The 22,357-nt window shown below is 39.3% G+C and overlaps 1 long non-coding RNA gene across 1 annotated transcript in view; it reads left to right on the forward strand.

The window, feature by feature from the left end:
- Window positions 1–22,119, forward strand: part of LOC139183932 (uncharacterized) — a 41,505-nt gene extending 19,386 nt beyond the window's left edge. Inside the window, exons 3-4 of the long non-coding RNA XR_011567420.1 lie at window positions 2,599–2,714; window positions 21,819–22,119. This is a non-coding gene — a long non-coding RNA (uncharacterized lncRNA). The remainder of the gene's footprint in view (window positions 1–2,598; window positions 2,715–21,818) is intronic.
- The last annotated feature ends 238 nt before the right edge of the window (window positions 22,120–22,357 follow it).

Genomic DNA, 22,357 nt, shown 5'->3' on the forward strand with positions numbered 1-22,357 from the left:
ATGTCAACACTTTCTGTAATATAATGGCAAGTGGCAAGAAGAAATTGTATAGAGTCCTCTTTCAAAATAATCAAAATTACACTGTGGAGAAACCTAATGCGCCCTGAAAGTGAAAGTGAAAGGCACTCACTTTTGTCTGACTCTTTGTGACCCCATGGACTGTATAGTCCATGGAATTCTCCAGGCCAGAATACTGGAGTGGGACTAGCTGTTCCCTACTCCGGAGGATCTTCCCAACCAAGGAATCAAACCCAGGTCTCCCGCATTGCTGGCAGATTTCTCCCACATTGCAGGCAGAATCTTTACCAGGTGAGCCACAAGGAAAATCCAAGAATACTGGAGTGGGTAGCTTATCCCTTCTCCAGGGGATCTTCCCGACCCAGGAATCGAACCGGGTCTTCTGCATTACAGGTGCATTCTTTACCTGCAGAGCTACATAAGAAGCCCAAGCAAGTATTATAAGCAGAAACAGATAGACACGGATTAAAGGCAAAATTCTTTGCCTTAAGAGATCCTAGAATGAAGGTGAGGTAGAGATACAAAAGACATATAATTAAACATAAATGTTACCTTTACTCCCAAATAAGTAACTCAGTTATTCTCTTCTACTGACCATTTATGGCTCAATTCACTAAACTCCTACTTTGATACACAGTAGAAATGTTTTACCCACTCCAGTGTTCTTGCCTGGAGAATCCCAGGGACGGGGGAGCCTGGTGGGCTGCCGTCTACGGGGTCGCACAGAGTCGGACACGACTGAAGTGTCTTAGCAGTAGCAGAAATGTTTTACACACACTTCTTAAGACCATATATCTCAGGAAATATACTACAAACATCTTTTAAGATGCCATCGTACAAGAATCAGCAAGTATGTACCTGGCCCATTAAAAACGGCCTGTGTAATAAATAAGATATTCTGCGGACCCCTATAAATCCTGCTTCTGCCACTGCCTGGTTTCTGCCTGTCACCATGGTTTGCCTCAGTAGTTGCTGATCCTCTTCTTGTTCTTACCTCAATATTTGGCGTTTCCTGTATGACTCCTGGTAACTATCTTTAGCTGCCCTCCACCACCCACCTGAACCTAATGCCTTTCTTGTCCTTCACTGGTACTCGCACTGCCTTTTCCCTGCAGTTTTGCGGTACCAGCCCAGGTTGTGCATGGTCTGACAGCTATGTCAAGTGTCTTCTTTTATCTGGGTAAGCATATGTACCTGGTTAATTCTGGAAAATGAAGTTTATTTTAAGATGTTCTTGTCCACCTGGAAGGCCATTTTGGAAACTGCTGCTTAAAACAGTCAAAATATTATGAGATTCAGAACTAAGATGGTAGCAGGAAACCTGGTGAATTTAAAAACTACCAGAGAGGCAGAAGCGGGGCGAGCGCGGAGCCCAAAGCGAGTGACCTGTGACCCCGGAAGTGGACCTCAGGGTCCCGGGGATAAAAAAAATAAAAAAATAAAAAAAAACTACCAGAGAGATAGAATGAACAGGATTTGATGACTGATTGAATAATAGAGCTAGAGCAGAGTGAAAAGCCATGGATCATGCCTTAATTCTGGCTGAAGAAATGGTAATCATGAACACATTTATCGAAATGGGAAACACAGGAGAAAAAGCAGATTTGGGGTAGTGATGTTAGAGGAAGCACACTGATTGAAACCGCCCACCCTGGCCAGGCACCATAGTAACCATTTGCATGAGTTGTGTTATGCCAGGAGATTCTAATAAGGAACATGGAACTAATAAGCCACCACCAACCGGAAGAGTTTGGGAAAGGTTGAAAGGAGACACTGCGTGTCTGTCCACTTCCCAGAATCCCTCTCACTAGCATCCATCTTAGCTGAGCAATGCGTGCGCCACCAGGAAAGACTCTGAATTAGAATGATGGGCCAAAGACCACTCAGAAAACAATCCCATCACCATAAAACCCGAGACTGCGAGCCACGCGGCAGAGCAGTTCTCCTGGGTTCCCTTATCCTGCTGCTCTCCACCCGGGTGCCCTTTCCCAATAAAATCTCTTGCTTTGTCAGCACATGTGTCTCCTCAGACAGTTCATTTCCGAGTGTTAGACAAGAGCCTAGTTTCAGGCCCTGGAAGGGGTCCCCCTTCCTGCAATAGTGAGATGTGATGAATTCAGTTCCTAATAACCGAACTATAAGCATGTTTGTAAGACATCTAAGTTGTGAGGTCCAGAGTGCAGATAAATTTAAGGTCTACAGATAAGGCAAAAAAATCTAGCTTGAGAATACATATCTGAGAATAGAGTATTTTTAAAAGACTAAATGACCAAAGGAGTTAAAAAGAAAAAAGTCAAGAAATCACTAGGATGAGGACTGAAACCTATTTGGTTTACCACAGAGGCTGTTGACAAATATGGCTGGTAGAGTTTTAATTAAATGATGGAAATTAAGCTAGATTCTGGAGGACAAGGAGTAAATGGAAGGTGAGGGACAGGAATGTCTTATCTTTACAATGAGGACAGCTGGATTTTTATCTCAGTCAGGATTAAGAATCAGAATTACTTACATATTTTCTAAAAAAATTTAAATGAAGTCTTTTACTTCTCTTTCACATCTATTCTCTATTCTATCTTCTAGGTATCTCTGCTGAGGAAGCTAATTTTAGAGAGACAATGTATACAAAGTACTTGGCACAAAGGCCAATGTACTAAATGCTCCAGGAATAGAACTACAGGCACTCCTAATTACTGAATGTAAGCTACTTCTGAAAACATGTGGGAAGGCAAATGTGTTTGCAGCAAAAGCAAATATTTAATTATGCTAAATGAGAATAATAATAATGCATCCTTAGTACGTCTAAAAACCCCAACCACTTCTTCTAAATATCATTAAAACATTCTTAAACATCGACATAAAAACCTACTAAGGATTAATGCATTATAAAAAACACATAATACTTGCTTACTTAACACTTAATGAACACATTAGTGAATGTGTTGGTGTGCAGCGCAGACAGTATCAGGTACATAATGCATTTTCATTCTAAACTGTGATTAATAGCTGTCTTAATGTAAATAAGTAAGATAATATGTAAAAATACATATTGAATGCAATTAACAAAATAAAATAAGCAAATGAGGCCATTTTAAAAAAAATGGTTACTTTACAGAGTGAGGTTTAGTGATGTGGGAGACGTTTTCACTTAATAATGCATAACACCTTCAAACCAGACAAACACAAAGTGAAGTGAAGTCGCTCAGTCGTGTCCGACTCTTTGCGAACCCATGGACACTAGGCTTCTCCGAACATAGGATTTTCTAGGCAAGAGTACTGGAATGGGTTGCCATTTCCTTCTCCAGGGAATCTTCCTGACCCAGGGATTGAACCCAGGTCTCCCGCATTGTAGACACACGCTTTACCATCTGAGCCACCAGGGAATGCCAGACAAACACAAAGTGCTCTCCTATTCAGACTACATCTGAGATGTGAATGCAACATATTCTGCATGCTCTTGCACACTCTCTGGAAATTATATGGAGATTCATTCTAACAGATTCAAACACTACATTGAGGGTAAATGCTTTTAAAAGTTGCTGTTCCTATAGTAGTATTATGTGGACCTATGGTATAAGTTGAGAATACTGTTGTCATGGGATGTGAGCCAAGATGAACAGTGGTTCTCAACTGGGAGTGAATTTGCCTTGGCAATGTCTAGGGATATTTTCGGTGGTCACAAAATACGTGATCCAGGATGGTCCATAATAAAAAGGTCAAGGATGCTGCTAAATATCCTGCAATGCACAGAACAGACTCCCACAGCAAAAATAATCCAGCCCAAAATGTCAATTAGTGCTGAGGCTGAGAAAACCTAAAGGAGGGAAGAATGAAATCAAACCAATGTGTCAGAGGAAACCTCAGTTGGAACAAGGCACAGATTGAATATTCAAAATCAGAAGTTGGAATGAACTGATGTCATTAGCTTGGGAAACTGTAAAGTGGATCTTTTCACCAGCAATGCTAATAAATACTAGAAAGGGAGATATTGTGGGAAGGAACTATGTGGAAAAATATTTAGTTTTACCATGTCACACTTCAGGTATGGATGGAACATCCAAATGTATGAAGTAATTTTAATGACTGTAGGAGTTTTGTCTAAATTTTCTGATAAATTTTTAGAAAAGCATTGATATACTCTTCAAGTTACAAGTCAACTAACATATTTGAGCTCTATCTATCTGCCATATATCATATATTTTTCACATGCAATGTTGTTTAATCTTCAAAGAATTATTGGAGAATGATATTACTACCCCATTTTATGGACGAGAGAAATGAGGCTTAGAAATGTTAACTGAATAAGGTCATACAACCACTAAATCATGGTACTAGCATTGAAATCAATGTCTTTAACCCTAAGTCCTGGGCTTTTGGCTAAAATAAAATAATACTCATGTATGCTCCAGTTATTTCAGACAATCCCCTACAAACATACCTTTACTGAGCTTTAAAACTAACTTCCCTCGGCGAAACACACACACAGTTTTTAATTTTCTTACGTCAATGTAGAAGTTTGGAAAACATAAAAAATAAGGCAAGAAGAAAAGAATTATCATGAATTCCACCACCCAGAAATAACTACTACTAAATAACTTTTAGCTAATAATTTAAATTTTTACTTTCTCTTTTGCTGTTTTCGCCTGCTGGTGGTTTTGCTGATGTACAATGATATTTCTAAAATGAACTATGAAGAATTAGAAAGAAGAGATGAAGGGAAAGATGGTACACAAGCTAGAGACTTAGCTCTCAGATTCATAAAAAAGAAAATGGGGTGAGGTCGGGGGTAGGGAGAGGGTAATTTCCAGAACCTCTTTTTGCCCAAGGAGTGCTGGGAACTTAATAAATCTTAGTTCATCTGTCAGCTCTATGCTCTGCTAATGACAAGATTAAATTGAAGCTACACTCTCCTGAGTGCTTATCATTTGCAAATGCAGTACTAAGAGCTTTACTCACATTATCTCATCTTATCCCTGCAGCAACCTTGAGTAGGATATTATTATTTCCAACTTAGAGAAGGAACTTAGGCTTAAAGAGGTTTTAACTACTTGCCGGGTTCCACATCTGGTTAATGGAGAAGTGAGGCTTCAAAAGCAAATCTGGCCATGGAGGCAGGATTCTTCTCTTTGTAAGGCTGCCTCCTCCTCCTAAAGAAAATCAGGTGTGGAATGCAGAGAATTCAGGAAAGTGATGGCAGAGCTGAAGGAGATCTTGGGATCTCTGACAGAATATTTTTTCATGGTTATTAGCTCCGACTTCCTTTTCTTTTCTAGTTGCAGGAGTGGGTTGATATTTGGCCTCTGAAATATGGTCCTAAAGCTTGAGTCACTAGATGCTTTATATTTGATTCCATTGGGAAAACAGTGTGATAAGGAATGCACATGAGAATATGACTATCTGCCTGACACAAACAGGCTTTCGATAGTGTGCTGAAGGACCAGAAGAAGGAAACTCCAACTGACGATCATTTTTTCTGGAGCCACTTTAATAAAAAGCTGAGCCAAACCTCTACTGAAGTTTATATCACTTTTTTTTTTTTTTTAAAGAAAAGCCAAATTTCAACAGATGTTAGCTGATTGAAATTACTATTCCCAACTACCTTTCTAAAAATCAGACTTCTGCTCTTGGATAAAAAGAAGAATATCAGAGTTTAAAATTGTGTGGCTACAAATGATCACATTTTGGTTCAAATATAAAATAAATACATTCCATTGGTTTTGACAAACTGTTTGGAAAACATAGGCTTCGGCTTTGACTAATGGGTTGTAGGATGGAGCTGTTGTGGAAAAGTAAATCACAGTTTAGGTGTATTTTCCCAGCTAGTCCTCTGACTTAGGAATATGCTGCTTATCTGTGGAAACATGCTCTCCCAGCAAAGTGCCATGCAAATCACTGGTTTTACATGAAGGCCTATATTAGTCTAGTCACTCACAGACATCTTTAAACATAATTGTTGGGTAATAGCCTATGTTTATTTTTATGATAAATGTTTCAGAGCTACTGTTCTCTGGGGTTTTTCACATTAAAGGAAGATAGTTATCTCATTGGAATTTTAACCACACTACAATTAAAATGAAATGCAATCAATAAAATATTAATGCAGGTATGTTTGCAGATCAATTACTTAATGGCTAGGTCGATATCTATCATTCTTTAGCTTTCTGAAGGTCAATATATAGCAGAGTCAATGAGTTAACCAGCAAATCAGAGACATAATATCTGTCTAATTGTAGGTCTATGATTAATTCCTTAATACAGTGAATGACTTGATGAGAGTTTGTGCTGTCTACTCTTGTTAAAACTTTCTGCCAGACTGGGTTCTCCTTTAAAGTCTTAGATTATTAAACAATATTTTTAATGCTAGATATCAATACAGAATCATCAGATGTTAAACTAAAAAATAGCTGTCAAGACCCCTTCTTACCCTTTCCTTTAGAGAAAGGAACACTGAAAATCAGTGAAGACAACTGAGTCGCTCAACATCACACACTTAGTCATGGAACCCAGATGTGGTTCCCAGGCCTTTGCACTCCAAAACACCGAGCTCCTGAATTTCAAGATCCCAGCCCAGGGTCTGGTTTTGCAGACACTGTGGGTAATTCGCCTTGGCACCTGTGGGCCGCACATGTGTTCGTTGTTTTCCAAGCACAGTGAAGTAGAAACTAAGCAGGTGAAGGAATAAGGAAGCAGCAGAAGCTTGCGCGAACTGAAAACGCAATCTCACAGTGACAGGTGCCACGGGGACTTTTTGAGGTTGTTATTGGTGCGGGCGATTTACCTCTCACTCACTCAGAAGTATCTGAAGTGACTAGCACCAACTTTAATCTTATGAAAAGTATCACCTCCGAGTCCCAGGCAGATGGATGGAACTCTTTGGGGTGCCTGCCAAGTAAAATGGGCTATTGAAAAATACTGATATCTCAATTGTCAGTATGGTGTTTTATGTTAACAGTAGAAGTAAAAAACTACAATGAACCTCCCCACTCATTTCCGTTGCCACTTTCTGTGTGAGTCAGCTTTAATTGCTCATGTTGGATAACATGCTTGTGTAACCCTAGCAGCACTCTACAAACGAGAGTGTAAAGTTTTTGAACTGAGGTAGTTACTCTGTCTGTACAAGGTTACAGGTGGCTCAGTGGTAAAGAATCTGCCTGCCAAAGTAGGAGCTATAGGAGACGTAGGATCAATCCCTGGGTTGGGAAGTTCCCCTGGAGAAAGAAATGGCAACCCACTCCAGTATTCTTGCCTGGAAAATTCCATGGAGAGAGGAGCCTGGCAGGCTACAGTCCAAGGGGTCACAAAGAGTTGGACACAAATAAGCACACACGTATAAGCATATATCAAAAAACAAACACACACAAAAATTACAAATGGAAATAGCCATTCATTTCAGTTTTAAAGACATTCACTTTCATTATGTAAATGGTCACTGGGCAGTTAGAACACATTAAAGATGCTTCAGTAAGTTTTGCAGTAGTATCAAACTGCATCAGTTTTCTACCAAGATACAGCTATTTTGTTAAACTGATCACAGCATTTGCCTTTCAGTGTTACCAAAAATAGTTTGACCAGTTTAATGACATTTTCCAATTTGATTGTTAGATAAAGATCTTTTGCAACAACTAAATCAAGTTGACCACTTCTTATTCACACTTCCTCATTACCTTTTCGTGTCTGAACAAGTTACTCAGAGTCATGGAATAGAGAAAAGTCAGCTCTTCCTACAAAATGTTTGCATCTTAGCTTTTCAAAGCACCGGAAGAGGAATGTGCCCCTGTGTCTTTTGTGTGTCTGTAAACTAAAATTATGGATTTGCAGTATAATAAATTGTTAAAGCTGGCAGAAGTCTTGAACAACATACAACCCAGTGTTTCCCAGGTGGAGGGAAGTATAGCATTAGTATGTACAAGATAATTTTAGGAGGCATATCAATATTGGATGATACAATGAGAAAATGCACTACATTTCAGGTTTTTGAAGACTTTCTAATTATATCAAGAAGAAAGTCTAAGACTGGTGCTGACAAAGAACTATCTAACAGTTTTTCCTTCCTTTTTAAGAAATAGAAGGCAAGCTTCAGGCTCAGTCTCCAGCAGACAGCTATGTGGAGCTAGAACTTAAAAATACTGTGTAGTTTTCATTAAATTAATTTTTCCAGGTCATCATCTATTCATGGCATGGAAACAAAGCTTCCTTTCAAAACACATTTATCTAAGTTTAAGATAAAATAAGTTAAAGATAAAATCTAAGTTAAAATTACTGCAGTGATATTTACACAGTAGCCCAAATATTAAATAAAGGCTGGAGTCACTTATATGGCAAAAATCATGATAGTTCTGTTGGGGCTGGAGACCAACTCACTCACAGGACAGGTGGGAGATCCAAAGCTTTGAGGGTGCAGAAAATCCTGAAGTCAGGAGTGCAGTCCACAGGCTACTCAACAAGTGATGGTTGCTGCTGCTGTTCAGTTGCCAAGTCTCGTCCGACTCTGCGACCCAGTGGATTGCAGCACGTCAGGCTCCTCTGTCCTCTATTATCTCCAGGAGTTTGTTCAAATTCACATATACTGAGTTGGTGATGCTATCTAACCATCTCATCCTCTGCCACTCCCTTCTCCCTTTGCCTTCAGTCTTTCCCCAAATCAGAGTCTTTTTCAATGAGTAAGCTCTTCCACCAAGTGATATCATGTCTTTAATTCAATCACTTCTAAAAAATGACTAGTTTGAATCATTTTCTATGAACTGGCCTTTTCCCCATCACTTTGTGAACAATACACATTAAGTTTAAGCTTGAAAAAAAAAACAAAACACGTATTTCTTCATTTTCATGACTAGATAAGGTTATTGAAGAAGAACTACAAATATTAGGAAAATTAAGCTAGATTTGTGAGACATGAATTAGTTAAAAAGTGGAGGGAAATTCTCCAGTATATAAAAATTTATACATTAAATTCAAAATAAGCAAGTTGTTTTTTCTGTTTTGAAAATAAAACATGCTTTATTTTGTTTTAGATTTACAAGTCTTGAATACTTGAAAACATAGCAAGACTAATTTTCTAGACAGTAATTTTTTAAAACATGTACAAGCGTTCATTGAAATACAAAACTAAAATGCTAGTAGAAAAAGGGGAAATTTAAATTAAGGAGAAAGTATGTGTCCTGCAAATCTTACAAATATAATAATTAAACTTGTAGTCTTAAAAAAAAGATCTAGGCATTTTTGTGAAATCCAATGATTCTCTATAAAAAGTATTTCTGCAAGATCTGAGAGGAATGTAACTGCAACTTTCTTCTAACAGAGTCAAGGCCTCCAAGGGTATTTATCTCTCAGCTGAGTAGATATTCTGAAGGACAGGGAACAAAATTTCAGAATGATAGTGGTCACTGAACTACTGGCTTTAAAAATAAATAAATAAAAGGTTTTTCCAGTAGTCATGTACAGATGTGAGAGCTGGACCATAAAGAAAGCTGGGTGCCAAAGAACTGATGCTTTTGAACTGTAGCTGGAGAAAAGACTCAAGAGTCCCTTGGACTGCAAGGAGATCAAACAGTAAGTCCTAAAGGAATCAACCCTGAATATTCTATTCATTGGAAGGACTGATGTTGAAGCTCTTAATGCTTTGGTTACCTGATACAAAGAAAGAAAAGATCGTGATGCTTTCCCCCTCATTGGAAAAGGCCCTGATGCTGGGAAAGATTGAGGGCAGGAGAGGAAGGGGGCTACACCGGATGAGACGCTTGGACGGTATCACTGAGTCTGAGCAAACACCTGGAGACAGGGAAAGACAGGGAAGCCTGGTGTGCTGCAGTCCACAGGGTCGCAAAGAGTCTGACACGACTGAGCGACTCAACAACAACAACAAAAAGGTTTCCTCTTACTGTCTTGTCCACTTAATTTCTGTTAACTGAAGCCTGTCTCTCCCATCAGGGGAGGGGAGGAAGAGAAGAGGTGGGCAGATGGTCAAGCAGACTCATCAGTCAGCTGGGTGTTATGATCTATTGTTGTTGCTCAGTTATGATCTATACTGAATATGGAAAGAGGTGAAACAGAGTAAGTATTTAATACGCTTACAAATTCCAGCCAGGTGGGAACTAATCCCTTCACTTTGCTCTGTCTCAGTGTCTCTTATTCCAACAATGGGACTAATAGGCACCATGTCACTGAGTTGTCTAAAGGAGTAACTAAGAGCTAGTAGTCAAGTATTAAGTTCAAGGGTTGAAGTGAGAAATAGGCTGATTCTCTTAACGTGTAAATAGCATCCAGGTTGTAAAATAGAGACAGGAAATTCACTACTCTTTTTACTCCAAGTAACTAATACTCTCCCATTATGGAGGATTCCCATTTTCAGGCCCTCTAACATTTCATTCCTGATTCTGAAGGCTGAGGTGAACAGCCATGAGAGAAGTTTCTGTCTCTGGGGAGTTCCGAGGAGGCTTATTCCACGCACACCACAGACTCCATGAAAGGAAGGCCACTGAGCACTGCTCATCAGGAAAGGATTCTGCTCCACCCTCTTAGATCTTCTTCCAAGAATTCCTGAGTAAAACTGTTCCAGAGCAGAAATGACAACCATGTAAAATCGGGGATAATCTGTGAGCCATTCTCATAATAGCCGGAAACTCATCTTTGCAGCTCCTTGACTCACTCCTGAGATTGCCCCTTTATCCAGGAGCACCTCACAACATGCAGGATCCCATCTCAGGTGCCCAATCTTTATAAACTTTTCTCTCTTGAAAAGGAAGAGGAGGGTAGACTAGAAGCAACACTATTTGTGAACACTACTGTGAAGAGTCCACAATGCCTCTTTAGTGGTGTGTGTCAATATGAGCCAGTTTAGTTTCTGTGACCCACAAATGACCTTTATATCTTTGGTCTTGTTTAGGAGGCTCAACTGCTTTCTATGTCCTGAAATCTCCCCCGGTTCATCAGTGAGAATTTGGACACAAAGACCTATTTACTTATTTATCAATACCAGGTCATTCCATAGTTTTATCATAATTGGAACAGACTCCAATATTCAGCTCTCCATTCAGGTGTTTCTTCCACTGTGCAACTCCCACCAGCATCATCTTTCTTAGTGTTCGCCCTTTTCAGGTTCAGAAAGGACTGCTGTCTCAGACGTGCCCATCCTCCTCATTCGTGAAGGAGGTCCCAGTGGTCCCATTTACAGATGAGGCAACTGAGTCTCAAGGAGAATAAAGTACCTACAGGCTTATCTCATTTTAGTGCACTTTGCTTTACTGCACTTCATAGACACTGTGTAGGGTTTTTGTTGTTGTTGCGGGTTTTACAAATTGATGGTTTGTGGCAACCTCGCATGGAACAAGTTGATCAGCACCATTTTTCCAACAGTATTTTCTCACTTTGTATCTCTGTGTCACATTTCCGCAATTCTCACAATAATTCAAACTTTTTCAGTACTATTACATATGTTATGGTGATCTGTAAATCAGTGATCTTTGATGTTACTGTTATATTTGTTTCAAGGTGTCACAAACCATGCCCAAATGAGACAGCAAATCTAACTGATAAATGTCGTGTGTGTTATGACTGCTCCACTGACCCGCCCTTCCCTTTCTCTCCCTCTCCTCAGAGCTATTTCCTGAGACACAACAAATTGAAATTAGGCCAGTTAATAACCCTACAATGGCCTCTAAGTGTTCAATTGAAAGAAAGAGTCACATGCTTCTCACTTTAAATCAAAAGCTAGAAATAATTAAGCTTAGTGAGGAAGGCATGTTGAAAGCTGAGATAGGCTAAAAGCTAGGCCTCTTGTGCCAAACAGTTAACTAAGTTTTAAATGCAAAAGGAAAGTTCTTGAAGGAAATTAAAAGTGCTACTCCAGTGAACACATGAATGATAACAAAGTGAAACAGTCTTATTGCTGATAGGGAGAAAGTTTTAATGGTCTGGATAGAAGATCAAACTAGACACAAAATATGTATACTTGTGGCAGATTCACGTGTTGTACAGGAGAAACCAACACAACATTGTAAAGCAATTATCCTCCAATTAAAAATGAATTAAAAAAATAAACAAACAAGAAAACAGTCACAATATCCCCTTAAGCTGAAGCATAATCCAGAACAAGGCCCTAACTCTCTTCAACCCTGTGAAGGCTGAGAGAGTGAGGACACAAGAAAAGTGTGAAACTAGCAGAGGTTAGTTCCCGAGGTTTAAGGAAACCATAGCACCCCCATAACACCAACATGCAAAGTGAAGGAGCAGGTGTTGGTACAGAAGCTGTAGCAGGTCATTCAGAAGATCTAGCTAAGATAAAGGTGACTTCACTAAACACATTTTCAAGGTAGATGAAACACAGCCTTCTGCAAGAAGATGCCGTCTAGGACTTCCATAGCTTGAGAGAAGTCAAGGCCTGGATTCAAAGCTTTCAAAGGACAGGCTGACTCTTTAATTAGGGGTAATGCAGCTGGTGACTTGAAGCCAGTGCTCACTGACCATTCTGAAAATCCTAGGGTCCTTAAGAATTAGGCCAAATCGACTTTGCCTGTGCTCTCTAAATGGCACAGCAAAGCCTGGATGACAGCAAATCTTTTGACAACATTGTTTACTGAATATTTTAAGCCCATTGTTGAGACCTACTGCTCAGAAAACAAGATTCCTTTCAAAATATTACTGCACATTGACAATACACCTGGTCACCCAAGAGCTCTAAGGAAGATGTACAAGATTAATGCTATTTTCATGACTGTCAACACAACACCTATCTACAGCTCATGGATCAAGGAATAACTTAAACTTTCAAATCTTATTAAGAAAATACATTTTGTAAGACTGTTGCTGCCATACATGGTGATTCCTCTAATAGATCTGGGCAAAGTAAATTGAAATTTTTCTGGAAAGAACTCACCACTCTAGATGCCATTGACAAGATTTGTGATTCATGGGAAGAGGTCAAAATATCAACATTAACTGGAGTTTGGAAGAAGTTGATTCCAACCCTCATGGATAACTTTGAGGGGTTCAAGATTTCAGTTGAGGAAAAGATACAGATGTGGTAGAAATAGCAAGAGAACTAGAATGGAGCCTAGAGATGAGACTGAGTTGCTGCAGTCTCATGATAAAACTTTAGCAGGTGAGGGGTTACTACTTATGGATGAGCAAAGAAAGTAGATAAAATCTACTTCTGATGAAGACGTTGTGAAGATTATTGAAATGACAACAAAGGACTTAGAATATTACATAAATTTAGTTAATAAAGCAGTGACAGGGTTTGAGAGGATTGACTCCAATTTTGAAAAAAGTTCTGCTGTGGAGAAAATGCTATCAAACAACCTTTTATACTACAGAGAAATTGTCTGTGTGAGTCAACCAGGCCAACTTCAGCATTGTCTAACCCTCTGCAACCACCAACCTGATTAAAAAAAAATCACTTTTGTTGCCAGGGTTTCTGACTCAGCGGTCACCCATCTTTCATGCCAGTCCTCCTTAACTGGCCTACTGCTTGGGTCTTCTACTCAGCAAGGAAGGGTCACTTAGTTGAATGGAAGTCAGCTGGATTTTTTTTCCACCACTGCCCACCCCCTGCCACCTGTCAAGAGCACACACACCTTTGCCCTTTAACCAATTACAGAATTTTCTTGTTCTCTATTATCCTTCTTAAAAGATTGAAGGAGAGAAAAAATTTTGATAAACTTTGACTTCAAATTTGAATTTCTGAACTATTACCTCCTCAACTTAAAACTTCCAACTTGCATCTTTCTGACATCTGCATAATTGTTTCCTCTTTGAGGAATGTTCTTTTATTGAAAACATTTCTTTATTTTGGCTGTGATGGTTCTTCATTGACGTACACGGGCTTTCTCTGGTTTTGATGAGCAGGGGCTGCTCCTCATTGTGATGCTCAGGCTTCTCATTGCAGTGGCTTCTCTTTTTGTGCAGCATGGACTCTAGGTGTGTGGGCTTCAGTAGTTGCGGCTCCTGGGATCTAGACAGCTGGCTCAGTAGTTGTGGTGTAGGGGCTTAGTTGCTCCATGACATGTGGAATCTTCCCGGACCAGGGACTGAACCAGTGTCCTCTGCATTGCAGGGTGAATTCTTAACCACTGGACCACCAGGGAAGACCCTGGAATGCTCTTCTTGCCCCTCTAAGACAGCAAGCTCAGTTTTCTAGGACCATATTCAATGTGATCTCCTTCAGTCCTATATTATGTCTAGTTTGTTAAGGTAGTGGTATCATTTTAACTTGACACATTGTTTAATTGCTTCAACCATCAGACTTAAGTAGTCTTTCCACAGTATCCCTCCTCCGCAACCTCTGGTGGGTCAGAAAGGTGCCAGCAGAGAAGCAAGATAACATTGGGATCCTGGAAGTGACAGACTGGCCACTTTCTCCAAAACCTGTGCTCACGAAAGAGCATGTTGTAAGATGCTTGAGTACTCTGGTCTAGATGCTATTATAAAATGGCATAGAATTGGTAACGACACCTAAGCTTGGTGGGTCTAAAGCTTGGGGTTGAGAGAAGGTTTTTAGAGTCATGAAGCATCCTATGTCTGAGGCAGGGAGACAATGATGTGAAAGTGGAGGCCAGTGTTCTTATGCCAATGATTACGCAGGGGGCAGGGGGAGGTTGTCACAAAAATGCCCTTTATATCAGAAAACATTTTGGCATGGCGTGAGGTGGTTGGACATTTCTAATGGATTATGATTTTTACTTTCCTTATGATAACTTTTCATTTATGTAATCGAAGATTTCTCTACATCAAATCATCTACTTTAAGTATCTTCATGCATTCATTTCAGAGAAGGCAATGGCAACCCACTCCAGTACTCTTGCCTGGAAAATCCCATGGATGGAGGAGCCTGGAAGGGTGCAGTCCATGGGGTCGCTGAGTGTCGGACACAACTTCACTTTCACTTTCACTTTCATGCATTGGAGAAGGAAATGGCAACCCACTCCAGTGTTCTTGCCTGGAGAATCCCAGGGATGGGGGAGCCTGGTGGGCTGCCATCTATGGGGTCGCACAGAGTCGGACACGACTGAAGAGGCTTAGCAGCAGCAGTAGCAGCATGCATTCATTTAAGATGATTCTGTGGAGCAGACTCTTAGGTGCTAGGCACACAACAAAAGATAAAAGGAAAGAAAAAAAGGCCATAACTCCTTCCCTTAAGGTGCAAGCATTGTAAGATTGGGAAGAATATGTTAATGTGCTGAAAGGCAGTCTGAGGACTTTAGGAACTATGGTCCCTTTGGGCACTACAGCACTATAGCAACGGGAATGGTTTTCACCAATCAAGATTAAGAGAAACCATTCCAGTGGAAATTACACTCCATATTGTCATTTGAAACCTACCTCCTTTAGAATGGGTAAACTTTTTCTCATAGAATACAGTAGTCTGGAAATCTACAGTAGTCTGGAAATCTACAATAGTCTGGAAATCTTCAGCAGTCTGGAAAATCTACTGAACCTGACTGGAAAAATACTTCAATTTTCAGGCCGCCTACTTCTACTTCAGTCATACCCTTTAATGTAATTAATCAGAATTACTGCTGTCTTTGATGAAGCAATAGGAGCTGACATCTAATTTTACTATAGATCTTAAGTAATTATTAGCTTATGCCAAAACAAAGAGGATGGTCATCGCCATTGACTAGCCTACATTATAGGCTACATATAGTATGTCCATGGAGTACCAGGAGTTCTTAGATCACATTTTGAGAACCACTATGCTAGGGTACCTTATGCTAGTGTCTTCTTGGAGAGTGTACGCCTTGGATATACAGATGGGAAGTTCATGCTTCTAGTAAGGCCAGAGATAGAAACTCCAAGTGTGCAACTTTCAGGAAAACTTCAAAAAAGCTTCAGGCTGAGATGTTCACAATTTACTCACTAGATTGCCTAGAAATGATTTTGGGTAAAATAAATTTTGATTTTTTTTTAAGTGTAGGAAGTTTCTTTTCTTTCATCTGTAATATTCAGCATTTTAGCCGTATCTCACACTTTTATCAGAGATGCTTAATCATTTTTTGGTTTACTTTTCAAGAAACCTGAAATGAGGTTGGGTTTTCTATGACTTTGCTAAATAAATATGCAATTGAGGTAAAGTCCACCTCATTTTAAATTTGCATTTTTCTCAGAGAATGCATATTTATCAGTCTCTAGTCCCAGATTTTTGTCATCATTGGAATAGTCTGTGGTTGGGAACATGAATGAACCACACACACACACACACACATACTCCCACCACATCCTCCCCTACCATAGTATAAAGTTTACAAGTTTTTCATTCTACTTGCCACTGATTGAAATTCTGATTTCAAAAAAATAATGAAACAAATTGAGAAATCCTTAGATTTTACTTCATCTAAGCACTCAGCAAGGGAAATGAGCTTAATTTGAAAAATGATGGTGATATGCCTAGACTTCCTATCCAGCAGGGAGATTTATAGCATGAATAAGATGCCAAGAAATGAACCAATAGAGCACTGTGTGTGATTGTCTTTAAAGGGGAAAAATATCCTACAGGACTCGTGAGCCATTATTTCAAATGCTTGTGTAAATATGGTTTAGTTCATCATCACCTTTTTCAATTATGTTTATGTTCAGCTTCAAAGTAGAGCCTCTGCTTCCTTGTTTAAAATGCCACCAACTGAACTAGCATTTTCATTAATACAAACAATGTTTACAGTGCCCAGAAATGATGGTAGGAATATAGGAGTCTTTTGCTATTTATAAACTAGACATATCTCAAAACGGTGCCCTGTTAGCTCTGGCTTAGCTTTTGAACAAAGCCAGTTAAAATATTATAGTTTTTAGGTTCTTCATGAAATTTTCATATTTCTTAAATAATTGTTATATGTATATAGATAAAAATAATATGATCATTTTTATTTTAAAAAATATACTTTGCATACCTAAACAGATTAGGAATTAAATCATAGCTTCTGAATAGAAAACTATTTTTCAGGAAAGTTATAGAACCACTAAATATTTGGAAACACATCTATAGCTCTGTTTGTAGCTGAAGTTTTATATTTAGAAAACTATAAAATATTTAAATTGCTTTAAATATAGTGAGTATAGTGGTTAAGAGCAAGGACTAGGAGAAGACTGCCTGAGTTTGAATCCTTGCTTCACTAATGAATTTATCTCCATGAACTTGGAGAGTTTCAGCTCTCTGTGCCAGCTTCCTCACCTGTAATATGGGGTTAATAATGGATCCTATCTCAGAGGCTTGTTGCAAAGATTAAAGAGTAAATATTTGTTAGAGAGAATAATGAAATAAAAGTGTTCCTGTTAGTATGGCATTTCATAATCATAAACAAGGGTTCAAGAAGAAATAAAAAATATGTAAGGTATGGCACAAACAAAAAGAAGCTTTTGTAGGTGGAAGGCTGTGAAGGACACCTTTACATCTTTGGTCCACTCTAAGAACAAGGATATTATCTGTAAGTATTACTCAGTCTTCCTGATACATGTACCTTTCCTTAGTAATGCATGCACCTTTCCTTAGTAATGCATGCATGCATGCTAAGTTGCTTTAGTAGTGTCAAACTCTGCAACCCCATGGACCGTAGCCTGCCAGGCTCCTCTGTCCGTGGGTTTCTCTAGGCAGGAAACTGGAGTGGGTTGCCATGCCCTGGTGGCTCAGATGGTAAAGAATATGCCTGCAATGCGTGAGTCTAGCTTCCTAGACTTCTCCCCTGAAGAAGGGAAAAGTGAAAGTGAATGTCGTTCAGTTGTGTCTGACTCTTTGCGACCCCATGGACTATATAGTCCATGGAATTCTCCAGGCCAGAATACTGGAGTGGGTAGCCAGGGGATCTTCCTAACCCAGGGATCTTCTCCAGGGGATCTTCCTAACCCAGGGATCCAAACCCAGGTCTCCCGCATTGCAGGCAGATTCTTTACCAGCTGAGCTACCAGGGAAGCCTGTGAAAAGGGAAAGACTACCCATTCCAGTATTCTTGCCAGGAGAGTTCCATGGACGGGGGAGCCTGGTGGGCTATAGTCCTGAGGTCACAGAGTCAGACATGACTGAGTGACTAACACTTTCTTAGTAATACTTGAAGACAAAGTTTTTAAATACTTAGAGATCATCAAAAAGCTAACTAAGAACAATTGAGTGGTGAATTAACTGACCTTCTGCTTTATTGTCCAGGGTTCCCTAGTCTTCAGAGTTGACAAGCTGGCATTTGATTGTCTCTCCTTCCCAGGTTTAGTCAATAGATAAACTCAGTTTATCATTCTTTCTGATTAGTTAAAATTTGGATCATCATTATTTTTCTTCTTTGTCAATTCCTCCTTTCTGCTTTTCTGTTGCTCAACCGAATTTCTCCTTTCCCAAACTACAGATGAATTTTTTTAAAGGAATATACAGTATCCCACTTCATCAGGTTGCTTATATCTAGCTCTCCTGTTTCTAACAGCATGAAAGACATGCTATTAAATTTGTCGGGGGACTGAATGATGCTTACTGCCCTGCCAGTTCTCAAGGGTAACAATCCTAGTTGATTCCTCACCAGCCTCTAAATCAAAATAGGAAAGAATGGTCTTCTGGTACAATATACTAGTTTAAAGATACTGGTCTGGTCTTACTGCTTGAAGTCACAGGTTAGAAGAAGACAGAACCATATATCTTGGAATCTGAACTGGTGACCTAGACAGCACCTGTTAAATTCACCAGAGCTATTCTAGCTCATAAAGTGATTACTCACTATTGGTTTGAAAATAGACGTCAAGGAAGAGAAAAAGAACACACCGAAAACCAAGCTTGAACTAAGGACCTTTAGAAAATCACTCTAATACTGACTCAACCATGCTCAGTGGGAAGACTTACTTTATTGAATCCATACTTTATAAGGATGCCTTCTTAGAAGACGCCCAGTTATTTTTTTTAAAAAATCCTTGTTCAGCAGAACATTTTAGATAATAGAAGGAAGAAGGACCGAAGATGCTAATAACTCCACATCCTCATCCCTTCCTTTGACCTATTTTCACTGAAGTTCAGGCAAAGCAGCATGGAGAGCAAAGTATGGCAGCATGGCAGAAAGAACTCTGGACTAGGTGATGGGGTTGTGGTATGGTCTAAGGTCTGATACCTGGGAAAGCCCATTTCTCTACCTGAATTTGAACATGTGTTTACAAGAAAAGGTAATGATATGTACCTCACAGAAATGTTGTGAAGATTAAACGAGACGTCTGTAGGTTGAAACAGTAATATTAGATATTTTTTTTTACTAGCAATAAATCATCTTGATGTTATAGATCTAAATAATTAAGGTCCCAAACTACACTAGACAAATGACTGCTTTGACTTTTTTTGTGCCAGAAATTCATGCTGCTAAGTCACTTCAGTCGTGTCCAACTCTGTGCAACCCCATAGATGGCAGCCCACCAGGCTCCCCCGTCCCTGGGATTCTCCAGGCAAGAACACTGGATTGGGTTGCCATTTCCTTCTCCAATGCATGAAAGTGAAAAGTGAAAGTGAAGTCGCTGAGTCTTGTCCAACTCTTAGCGACCCCATGGACTGCAGCCTACAGGCTCCTCCGCCCATGGGATTTTCCAGGCAAGAGTACTGGAGTGGGGTGCCATTGCCTTCTCCACAGAAATTCATAATCAGCACATCTTCTGGGATGTAGTACATGAAGTGTACAGGGCTCAGGCATTAGGAGATGAAAGGTCTGAAAACAGACTGATTAAGGCACTTTGAATTCACCTATCAGTCGTCTCTGACCCTTGGTTTTTCTTTCTGTGACGCAGGGCTTATGACACCCATTTTGCAGAGGATTAGTGATAATGTATGACAGTGCCTAGCATAGTGAATAGCTCCCAGTAAACCGCTATTATAGGATGTTTTTTCTTTTTTGCTTTCTGTGCCTTCATATTATCATCCATACTACAGGGTTGCTTTTGTTGACAATTGCTTTAAGGTCCTCAGGCATTGTGCTTCATAAATAGTAAGTGTTGACAAGATTGTAGCTTAAAAAGATATCATCTGGATTGATAAATCATCCAATGTTAATATAGTGGGCTCAAACATTCTTTTCTGTTCAGATATCCTAACTAGAAACTCTGTAGAAACTCAAGATTCTGAGGAATGTAAACACTGATCAGACACGGTTCTGCCTTCAGCAAGCTTACATCTTAGTAGGAGGTATTTCTTTCACTAAAATCTGTGTCTAGTCAAATGTGGTCTTTGTATGGTGATTGGGCTATGAAGTAAGAAAAAGAAAAATGTTTTCAGAGATTGAAGTCAAACTTCTGTCAAGGGGATGAGTGATGGGAACTGGGTTATGGCTGTGGCAGGGAGGATTAAAGTCTGTTAACTATACTTTATTGTCAGGCCCAGTATAGGAGATTCACGTTCATTGTTTTAGTTAACCCTAAAGCAAACCTATGAGACGGTTGCAAGATGTGGACTCTATGGGTGAAAACAGTTGGCAACGTAGAGAAGTGAAACTACTTATCTAAGATCATGCACCCAATGAATGCTGGAGATGGGATTTCAATCACTAACACAGGGAGTAGATTAGAAAGTGGGTCTCGTTCAATTTAGTAAAAAACAATTTAACCTGAGTATCTACCCTTCTGCAAAAAATTCTTATTTTCCCTCTTGAATTCTTCTCTTTTCCTTTTTTATTGGGCCCAGTAATAAGTTCAATTCTGGATTTTGGAGCCCTATGATCAGGACTATAGTCATCTTTTCGTGCATATAACCCAAAGGGTTTAATTTATTTTTTTAACCCTCATACTTACATCAAGAAGAACTGATAGCTATTTCAGATGTGCTAGTGTTTAGCATTTATGAAAGGAAAGTCACTCAATGTTAAGTTAATTGTAGAACTACGGTATAGAATGTGCCACAATTAAGATATATGACTATCACTTATCCTTTTATTTAACAAATACTTGCTGATTATTGCTCCCACCCCCTAAATAAGTCACAAATCTTTAAAAACAGTTTTAGATAATCCATGTAGTCAACACAAGGACCAAATTAACATGACCTAGCAGAAAGGATTTTTTCCTTATGTACCAACAAATCTGAGGATGGATAATCCAGGATATGGAGAGGTGAAGAGATCAAGGAGTCTCTATATCTTTTTCTTTTTCTCTTCCTTTTTCCCTCCTTGTATTCCTTCCTTCCTGTTAGAACACTTAACAGGAGATCTACCCTCGTAACTAGAGAAAATCTGCTGTACAACTGAGTCTGTCTCTTAAAAGAAATTCTGGGAAGCTCCAGCTACCAATTTCACCTTCTCTTTGGTCAAAATCTGTTACATGGTTACTCTAGGAGCAAGGAAATCTGTGCTGTGGTTTGGATTGTAAAAACTGGAAGAAAAAGAAAAATATCATCATAGAGACAGAAAGAGGTCTTTTTAGAACATTAAGACTTTTACTTTTCCAGCCTCCATCGTAAAGAAAAGCAAGGCAGAACAGAGTTGTGAATGGCTTTGAGGAAGCTATCAGCTCATCCACAGCGTTGGACACAGGAAGCTAACTGGCCTTGCCAGGACTGTGTTTGTTGCTACAAAGGGCATTCTAGTTCTTCTACTTACTGTGAATCACATTCAAGTTTCCTAACCTCTGTCAAACTTACCTGCTTATTTTAAAGTATTCTTATAGTGCTTAAAGTATTGTATAAGACGGTAAAGGGAAAAAAAGTGCTTAACATCACACCTGGCACAAAGTGAACTTTAAGGAATATGAGCAACTATAAAAATATACTCATTGATATTGTATAGTATAATACTCCTACTTCTCCTTGATTAAAGTGAGCTTTTTTACGTTATCTGCATATTGTCTTTAGTTTCTGGCTTTGTTATTTTTTGTCCTAGGAATATTCTTCTTGAGCTCTGGATGTGTCCTCATGACACAGACCACACTGGACACCAACTCAGATTTTGGGGGAAGGTTTCACGACCGTTAAGTGCAGACGTGCTGATCACTGGGCCCCTTGATACACAGCGGCTAAGCTCTCCTCTCAAGCTGGTGGGGCTGATGCTGCCTTGAAGTGCTGAGAGAAGCCATGACAATTCACGGCAAGGTCTTTATTGTTAGAACTCTTGCATCATGACATCTTTATTCATGTGAAAATACAGGATGAATTTCAACTATATGATATTGTTTATGTTCATCAGAAATGTTATTTGTCTTTACAAAGTCTAGTTTCAATGAACCGACTATGTAATGGATATTAAATAAACATGGAATTTTACATGTTCATAATATTTGGTTTCTTGTTGTGATTTTGATGAACTATACTTTCAAGCACTGTCAGTTCATCCTTATTTACAAACGAAACGTTTGCTTGTAGTGGAGTGATATAGTGACTTGCTTTAAGTCAACTTTTCTAGTCAATGTTTAATGTGAAATT

This window comes from Bos indicus, chromosome 7 (assembly GCF_029378745.1).
Source record: "Bos indicus isolate NIAB-ARS_2022 breed Sahiwal x Tharparkar chromosome 7, NIAB-ARS_B.indTharparkar_mat_pri_1.0, whole genome shotgun sequence".
Taxonomy (NCBI): Eukaryota; Metazoa; Chordata; class Mammalia; order Artiodactyla; family Bovidae; genus Bos; species Bos indicus.